Source organism: Netta rufina (genome assembly GCF_964035555.1).
Source record: "Netta rufina genome assembly, chromosome: 3".
NCBI lineage: Eukaryota > Metazoa > Chordata > Aves > Anseriformes > Anatidae > Netta > Netta rufina.
Window position 1 is genome coordinate 121,792,605 of NC_140125.1, and position 9,102 is coordinate 121,801,706.

General features: G+C 46.0%; 1 long non-coding RNA gene across 1 annotated transcript; it reads left to right on the forward strand.

Moving 5' to 3' along the window:
• Positions 1 to 447: 447 nt before the first annotated feature.
• On the forward strand, positions 448 to 6,021 carry LOC311207350. Its single transcript, XR_014618261.1, has 4 exons — positions 448 to 1,617; positions 1,737 to 1,786; positions 2,180 to 2,273; positions 3,191 to 6,021. It is a non-coding gene; the product is annotated as an uncharacterized lncRNA (long non-coding RNA).
• Positions 6,022 to 9,102: the final 3,081 nt, after the last annotated feature.

A 9,102-nucleotide genomic window follows, 5' to 3' on the forward strand; every position in this document is an offset into this window, starting at 1 on the left:
CAGATATCAAAAAAAAAAAACAAAAAAAAACAAAAAAAACCAACAACAAACAACAACAACAAAAAACAAAACAAAACAAAAAAAAAACAAGAAACACACACACACAAACAACAACAAAAAACCACCATTGGGTGATTTGTTGTGAATGCGACGATCATTTAATCCCTTTGTTTTCCCAGGTGGTGTGGATGATACTGGCTGCACTGTTGGAGCTTGGATTCGGAGAGGAAGAGGTGAGCACAATTGTATGTTGCATCAGTACTAGTCAGCATTGTGGAGCAGGTGGGCATCACGGCTGGCGTGTTAGTGAATGCTGTTACTCTGTTTTTGCAGCTGATGATGAGCCTGGCAATTGACTAAGATGACAATCAGTGCCTGTGCGTTTCTTGAAGCGGAGGGACTTTACCATTCAGCAACCTGAGAGCTAAGTTGGGGGGCATCTGGTATTTGCATATCTGGGGTGGCTAATGGGAGCTGGGAACCAGAGCAGCATGGAGCCAGCTGGCTGAATAGACTTGGTGCCACGGTGAGGGTGGCTCAGGCTGGGTCACGTTCAGGCTGCTTGTGGCTGGGTCACCAGCCTAATAGAAGCAGCGGGATTATTTTGTGAGTGCGTGCGCCAGGCGGGACAGTTTTCTTCAGTTCGTCTGTCTTGTGTTGCTTCTGCAGCGTCTGTTCTGTGCTTCTCGGGTCTTGATATCCTCCTAGCTTTTGACACTGGACTGACTAGACAGGCGACTTGGTAGTGGTGCTGAAGGGCCTCAATGCATGTTTTGTCATCATGACTCTGATCTGAGCACTTCTTGTGTTGCAGTCACTGCTTAAAGAGCAGGTCTGTTTCAGGTCTTGTGCATCATATTCGGTTTGAGATGGCATCTGTTTCCATCCTCACTCTTGCAGAAGTCATCTGGGCCGCATCAGGAGCTCTTGTTGGGAATTGAATTCCTAAGCGTCGTCTTATGGGGTTTTCAGTCCCCATCCTTCTGGTCTGTTGTCTTGAAGGCAGGCTTTTTAGGCCTCCATCATCCCAGTTCTGGCAGTTGCTTCCAGTCGCGTGTCGTGACATTTGAGTCTCTCCTTGGGTCTGGTGCAGAGCACCTATTCTGACTTGCTGTTGCCATAGAGCTTCCCTATGGGGGGTCACCTTTTCTTGCGCCTTGTGTTGTGTGTTTTGTAGTGTTTGTGGCGTGCCTGTGTGTGTATGTGTTTGGTCTGGAGCTGTCCTGCCTGGCAGTTAGTGATTAATGTGGCAGTGCATGGGTGTACTAATACATTGTCTGGACTGTTTTGGCAAAGGCATCCGGTCTGCCTCTGGGCACGTACTGAAAGGCAGCTGGCACAGTCATCTCTGTGGTGTTTGGCAGATGTGGAGGTGGGAGAGTATATCTGCTTGTGAGCAGCTGCTCGCATAAGTGCTTGAACGGTGTGCTTGAGGAGGTCTGTTGAATCTTGAAAGGTTACAGATATGGGGTTTTGAAATGTTTATTCTTATTTCTTTCCTGTCCCCAGTAGAGTGTAAACCTTTGGAACCTGTCACAGGAAAGAGCTCCATCTGGAACTGTTCAGCACTGGGTAGGCAGCTCAGTGACAGGCTTGATCTACTTCTGAGGTGCTGAGGTAATGGGGCTGCTGTTTTGAAACGATAATTTGTAAATGGGGTCCCTGCTGTTGTTGAGGGATGGGTTCTAATGCTGGCCGCTGAATGATTATATTGTGACTGTTTTCATTTGTTAAAGCTGCAACACAGTGTACAACGTGGGACTTGAGCATAGCTGCTTTAGGCAAGGTGAGCGATGAACAGATGTAGCAGGTACTTTAGGGGTGCAGTTGTCACTGCAGTTAGTTAACTACACAAAATACAGTAAAAATCCTGTTTATATTTCAGAGGTGTGTTGTAGCTGGCCTAAGAGAGCAGATGGAAGCATCTGCCTCGAGGGCAGGTGAGGGGGCCGAGGTAAGGGAGCAGATGAGAGTAACTGTCCTAGCTGTGCTGTGGCTTTGGATGCTGCTTAGGCCTATGCTTTTCTTTTTGTTTCACAGGTGTGTCGCACAGGCTCAGAGGGGCTAAGCTGCACTCTAAAGAGCAGCACGAGAAGGGCGGGCTGTTTGTGAGCTGGATTGGAGCAGAACTGCCAAGTAGCACAAGGTGACTGCGAAGGGTATCCATCTTGCTTTGCAGGTGCCATGACAGGCTCTCCACAGAAGCAGTTGAGGATTTGAGAAGAGGTTGCAGATCATCAAGGAGCAACACGTGCAGGGATGGCTTGAAAAGGGTATGGCTGCTTTCTCTTCTGTTTCTCAGGTGTTCCAGGCAATGTGGGCTGTGATGTTAGTCTTTAGAATCTGAACAAAGCAGGTGCTGATGGCGGTCGTCTTTGGTAGGCAAAGAGGTGCCCAAAGCCCTGTCTTGTGTAGCCTGAGCACACCTTGCTGAGGATGAGGTGTCCTTTCTACCAGTTCCCAAAACTGTGTTGAAGCTGAAATGCTGCGTCTGTGTTTGGGTTGGGGTTGTACCTTGGTGAATGTAGGGATGGATTTTAAGTGGGTGCAGCAGAGGGCCTGGACCCAGTGTCCTGTAATGTGTTTTAACACATCAGCATAGCCTTTTGGTTCTGAGCTTACTGAAGTAAGTGATTTTTCCTGTGAGTGGAATGGAATTGAATTCTTTTTTGGCATGTAATCAGTTCTGCTCCTAGACTTTTCTTTCTATGTAAATAAAAGCTTGAGCTAATTCCAGATGAAAAAAAAAAAATTCAGCTACTTGCTTGGTCATTTTGTCCTTTTAATATTCAAAGCTGTAGCAAAAGCATGGGGATTGTTGTGGAGGAATGGTTAAGTGAGGTAGGACACGTGGATGTTGAGCAGTTAGGAGTTCATGGGCTAGGGAGGTACCGTACTCAACTCATATGAGCCTGGGCACGTGCGCAGCCGGTTGAGAACCAATCAGGCCCAAGGACACGATGCCCTTGTGTGGTTGGGCAAGTCCCTAAGGCGGGACAGTAGCTAAAAGAGGGAGGAACTAACTGACAAGATAGGAAAGTGTTAGCCAATCCTGAGCTTAGTTTTTGCAATATGTATGAGTTGATTATGTTCGAACTAGATAAAAGGCGACTGAGCTATCCATTAAAGTTGAAGTTCACTGTTCACTCATATTGAGCGTCCGTGTCTTCCTTCTGTCGACAACAAATAGCGCCCGAACAGGGACCGATCTGAACGGGATTTGGACACTGCTGGCGGTGATCCTGGGCCACGGTTGGACGGAATAAGGGAGGAATCGGTCCTGCAACGCAGCCCAGGAGGTGGAAGGGACAAGAATCCCCTCACCTGCGTCGGGAAGGTGAAAGGGATGTGGAGTCCCCGCACCCGGGAGAGGATCCCGCCGGTCACGCGTCGCCGAGGTCTGAAAGGTGAAAGGGACGAAAACTTGGAGTCCCCGCACCCACAGCTCGGAAGGTGGAAGGGAGTCCCCGCACCCGGGATGAGCCTATAAAGGGTCCCGCCGGAGAAGCACCGCTGAGGTCTTTGCAAAGGCTGCAACCGACGTATATAAAGGTATGGAGAGAAAAGCGGCGTATGCTTTGCTCGAATGCTTTTTAGAAAAGCGGATCACTTCAGATATAGACTGCAAAAAGGATTTACCAGGATTATTAGCATATGGAGTAATGCAGGGTTGTTTTATCAATCCTGATACAGTTTTTGAACAAACAGAGTGGCGTAAATTTGGGGACAAATTGTTTGATGAAGTTATTAATGAAAATAAGGCTGCTAAAAAATTATTGAAGCCTTGGAGAGCAGTCACTAACGCCTTAGTTATACATCAGGCTGAGCAGAGAGTCGCTACTGCTGCTACAGAGCGACTGGGATTGCCGGAAAGTGTTGGAGCTGGGGATTGCCCACTGCCGCCTTCAGTGAGAACGATAACGCTGCCTCGGGGCTACGGGGCAGTGGGAGCCTCCCCCCCCCTCAGTCACCGCCACGAGCAGTGCTGTGCTCGGAGTTCCGCGGAATCGAACGGCAGCTGACCCTCACCGTGTGGCGAGTCGGCACAGAGCAGAGGGATGGACATCAGGACCCTGCAGCCTGTCTGATGTAACCATGGAAGCAGCGGCGGCTGTACTGCTTCTCTCTGGCATTCTTTTTATAAGAGGTTTACCTTGCAATGAAAAAGGGATACTAACTGGAGTGTTAATAATTGTATGTGTTATTCTTAAATGTCCAGGTATTTTGTGTTGAAAGTATTTGTGTAAGGGTAAGGTTTTAAAACAAAGTGTTGCAAGTCACTTCACGAGGAACGCAATGAGAGGCAATACTTGTTTGTTTGCTTATCATTCTAAATTATATTCGTGTGGTATGATTGAGGTTGTGGTATGATTGAGAGTGAGATGTGCCAGAGGCCTCTGGGTGTGTGAGTGTGCTGTGTACTGTGTTAGTGAGAGCGCATTTATTGCCATAGTGCAGGCTGAAATCATAGGAAATTAGTACTGGTCGAGCAAAATCATGTTTCACAACTATGGAGTCATTGTGCGAAGTAGCCACTTGGAGAAGCTTAAGGGAACGTACTGTTTAAAACTTTTTGATCGTAATGAGTCAATTCACAAATCCATTACTTTCTTGAAAGAGCACATGAGAAAGAGTCAATATGGTATCAATCCTTTCAATCAATGGTTCACTGATTTGTTTGAAACAATGCATAGATGGTTACTGGGATTAGTCAAAGAGGGATTAAGGATTTTGTTCACTGTGGTGTCAATCATCATTGCATGTAGTATTGTGATAAATGTGGTTAAAGAGTTACTTGCAAAAATGTTATAAAATGTTATAGAGATTTTGAAGTGGTGCCAGAAACAGGTACCCAGTGGATCACTGCAAAGTGGACTGAAGCAGCTTTAGAATCTGCACACGCCGAAGACGACCAGGAAGAGGTTCCTGATAATCATTCTGACAATGACGTGGGCTGTGACACCTCGACGACTATCAAGAACAGCCTTTGATCACCATCAAGTGATTAGGTTTAAGTGTGTTACTACTAAGTTGTGTTACTTACTATTAATTGTGTTACCATTAAGTGCTTACAGTAATTGTAGTGTTATTAGGGTTAAGTTGTATAGTTGTGTTATGTTATGTACCCTTTCAGAACATGCTTGTTTGGGGTCCCGATAGGGGACCCAAAGGAACTGAGTGAAATGTTAGCACCATACTCTGCCCGTATTACTCTGCTTAATGGATCTTTTTCTGACTGTAGGAACTGCACACGCTTTGGCTAGCATAAATAAGCTTGCTTGTTGGGCTGTTAAACAGTCAAATGTAAACACACAAGTTCTTTCTGAAATGTCGCAAGACACGGAAAGCCTAAGGCACGCTGTGCTGCAAAATAGGGCCGCTATTGATTTCTTGTTCTTGGCTCAGGGACATGGGTGTGAAGATGTAGAAGGAATGTGTTGCTTTAATCTTTCCGACCATGGTCAGTCAATTCACGACCAGTTGAAATGGTTAAGGGATCATACACAAAAAATTGTAGTACAAGATAGTTGGTTTGAAGGTTGGCTTAAATCTGTTTTTGGGAACACGGGTGGATGGGTTTTGTTAGTTAAAGAGGGACTTTGCTTTCTACTTATAATTATATTGATTATAATTGCTGCATATGTAACCTTTAACTGCCTAACTAAGAAACTAGAGCAACTCACAGAGAAGGTATTTGTAGCACAAAATAAAAATGGGGGAATTGTGGAGGAATGGTTAAGTGAGGTAGGACACGTGGATGTTGAGCAGTTAGGAGGCCATGGGCTAGGGGAGGTACCGTACTCAACTCATATGAGCCTGGGCACGTGCGCAGCCGGTTGAGAACCAATCAGGCCCAAGGACACGATGCCCTTGTGTGGTTGGGCAAGTCCCTAAGGCGGGACGGTAGCTAAAAGAGGGAGGAACTAACTGACAAGATAGGAAAGTGTTAGCCAATCCTGAGCTTAGTTTTTGCAATATGTATGAGTTGATTATGTTCGAACTAGATAAAAGGCGACTGAGCTATCCATTAAAGTTGAAGTTCACTGTTCACTCATATTGGGCGTCTGTGTCTTTCTTCCGTCGACAACAGATTGTAGCTTCTAGAAACACCCCAGTTCTCATGTCTGCACTCTGCATGCTGTTGAGCTAAGCCATATAAATAAGGTAATAAAACCACAGCTGCTGTTCCTCTTCTTTCTGCTTTTTTTGTGCTTTCCCCCTGCACTTTCCCATGTGATTGGCTTCAGGTTCCAGGTGGGACCTAATAGTAACTGAGTTGCAGGTGTGCCATCAGAGAGCTTCTTCTGCCTGGGCTGCTCTTTGGGGTAAGTGCTTTGTTTTTCCTTCAGTCAGTTGCAGGGTTCTTTAGGTGGGTCAGAGTCTATGGACTGATGCATTTTCAAGTAGAAACCGGTATGCATGTCTTTTTGAGGTGGCAACTGGTAGGATCTGTCATAGTAAAGCAATCTAAGTAGTAGGTGCCTGTATTGCATGCAGCTCTTCCTCAGGTGAGTAGTTATTACAGCAGTTTTACGGATAGTATGGTGATGTTATTTTGTGTGTTTGCTTTGTGTTTCTGGGTCCCTTATGATTTTTGCAGAATTACAGGGCTTTTTGTGAGTCTTTGCCTATATGTCAAATCTTATCAAAGTCACAACCTTGGTGGCAAAGTGATGGAGCAGGGTTTAGGAGAAATGTATCATGGAGGCTCCCTGTGTGAGCATGTATCTGAAAATGGCAGCATTGGGCATATAAGCAGTGGTCTTTCTCAGGGTTAGGGGCGGTTTGTTATATTTCTGGAGCTTTTGCCTGTGTGTTTGCTGTCTGTCGAGTCTTTAGACCATAAAGCCTTCTAGGCTTTATGTGCATGGAATTCACATATTTGAGGTATGTTTATGAGGGGTTGCCAGGTACGTTGTTTTTGGGAAACCGTGGGGTAATGTTTCTTGACCGCATAAGTGCAGTAGTGCCTAGAGAGTGAGCAGGGTCACCTGCTTCATGTCTAAAGAATAAGTCTGTTGGGGCACATTTCAGCGCGGTGCTGCCCGGGCACATTTCTCAGTTGGAGCTACTGAGCAGGTGAGTTAAAGGAACCAGGAACAGAGAGGTATTGCACAATGATATGTTGCATTAGTAGTAGCGAGCGTTGTGCAGGAGGTGGGTATTAGCTCTGGCATGCTAGTGATTGCTGGTTCTCTGTTTTTGCAAGTGATGATGAACCTGTTTGACGTAATTCCATTTGAAAAAGTTCCAGTTACTTGACTGGTTGTGTTGTCCTTTTAATATTAAAAGCTGCAGCAAAAGCATGGGGATTGTTGCTTCTAGAAACACCCCAGGTCTCTTGTCCTCTGCATGTTGTTCAGGTAAAGCAGATTTAAAAAAAAAAAAAAAAAAGTGAAAATCTGCTGCTCCTGCTCTGCTCCTACTTTCTCGTGCTTTGTCCCTCCCCTTTACAATGTGATTGGGTTTGGGTGCTGGGCAGGGCCAAATGGTATATGAGCCCCAGGCATGGCATCAGAGAGTTCCTTCTGCCTGGGCTGCTGTTTGGGGTCAGTGTTTTGTTTTCCTTCAGTCAGTTGCAGGGTTCTCTAGGCAGGCTGGAGTCTATGGATTTCTGGATTTCTAAGTCCTTGGAATTCACTTAACAGAGGGATATTTAGTAGAGGTTGTTGGCTCACTGTTCTTTGCGATGGTGGGATACGCTTCTGTTTTTTGAGCTATATTTTAATCTCTAGATGTACAAACCTACTTGTGTAATTTTCCAGGGGACTAAAACCAGCTTCATTTCATGCTACATGTGGCTTGGCAGTGTAGATGCAGCGTTACCAAGAGCCCGAGCAGGGTTCTATCAGAGTCTGCTCTTTCCTCTGCAAAGGGTATGTCTGTGATTACCTCTGCAGGGGCTGCTGTGCGTGCACGTCTTTTTGGCATTTATGGATCTCAGATGTTTTTTTTTTTTGTGTGTGTGTATGTTCTAAGGTTTTGTTTTTTTTGAGGGGCAAATAGTGTGTGTGCTGAGCGTGGTTGGCAGGAGGAGGTGGGGAGCTGCTCAGGACTGGTAGGTTTGGTTTCTCAGAGTGTGCGGCAGCCTTCGGGTGCGATGCGACTGATTGTTGAGTCTCTCCTTGGGTCTGCTGCAGAGCACCTGTTCTGACTTGCTGTTGCCATAGGGCTTCCCTCTGGGGGGTCACTTTTTCTTGCGCCTTGTGTTGTGTGTTTTGTTTTAGTGTTTGTGGCGTGCCTGTGTGTGTATGTGTTTGGTCTGGAGCTGTCCTGCCTGGCAGTTAGCAATGACAGCTAACGTGGCAGTGCATGGGTGTACTAATACATTGTCCGGACTGTTTTGGCAAAGACATCCAGTCTGCCTCTGGGCACGTGTTGAAGGGCAGCAGGCACAGTATATCTGTTTGCGCACAACTGCTTGTTTACCTCTATTCATTTAATAAATTGTAAAATTTAATTGCAATCCAATTTGGGACCCAGTCATGTATGACAACTGGGGGCTTGTCCGGGAGGGCTTTGGTTCCTGAATTCTTACTTTATCTAGGAGAGGCGCCCCACCATTTGGTGGCTGCTGTTCGAGTCAGGTCGGGACTAATGGCATCTTGAACCTGAATAAAGGTAAGCAAAGGTTTTGATTTTTTTTCAGTTCCCTTGCTGGCTGCAGCACTATATTTTGCCCGTAATTCTGCGTGTGAAGATCTGAATGAAGACAATGGAGTCATAAGCGTTTAAAGCGTATACTGTTCTGTTGGGTGGGTTTCGGTTGCCTGTGTGTGTAAGAGTGTGACTGAGACGGAATTCAGTTCCGAAGCGATTGTGGAGGTCTTCTAACCACGGTTCCAATCTCCTGCTAGGGACTTGGCCAGTGAAGGAACGAAGGGATTCCTATAGGATTTGTGGGTGGGTGATAGATCTTAAATCCTCTGTAAGACACTCTTATTAAGGTAACCAAGGGCTGTGGGAATTGCCACAGTAACATTCCTAGATGGGTCAGACAAAATCGAAGACCAGGGACCAGAAGAAAGGGAGCAAATTACCAGACATACCACCAGAAAGTCCATTAGGAATAACGGTTAGAAATTGGAATGAGAGGGGCCC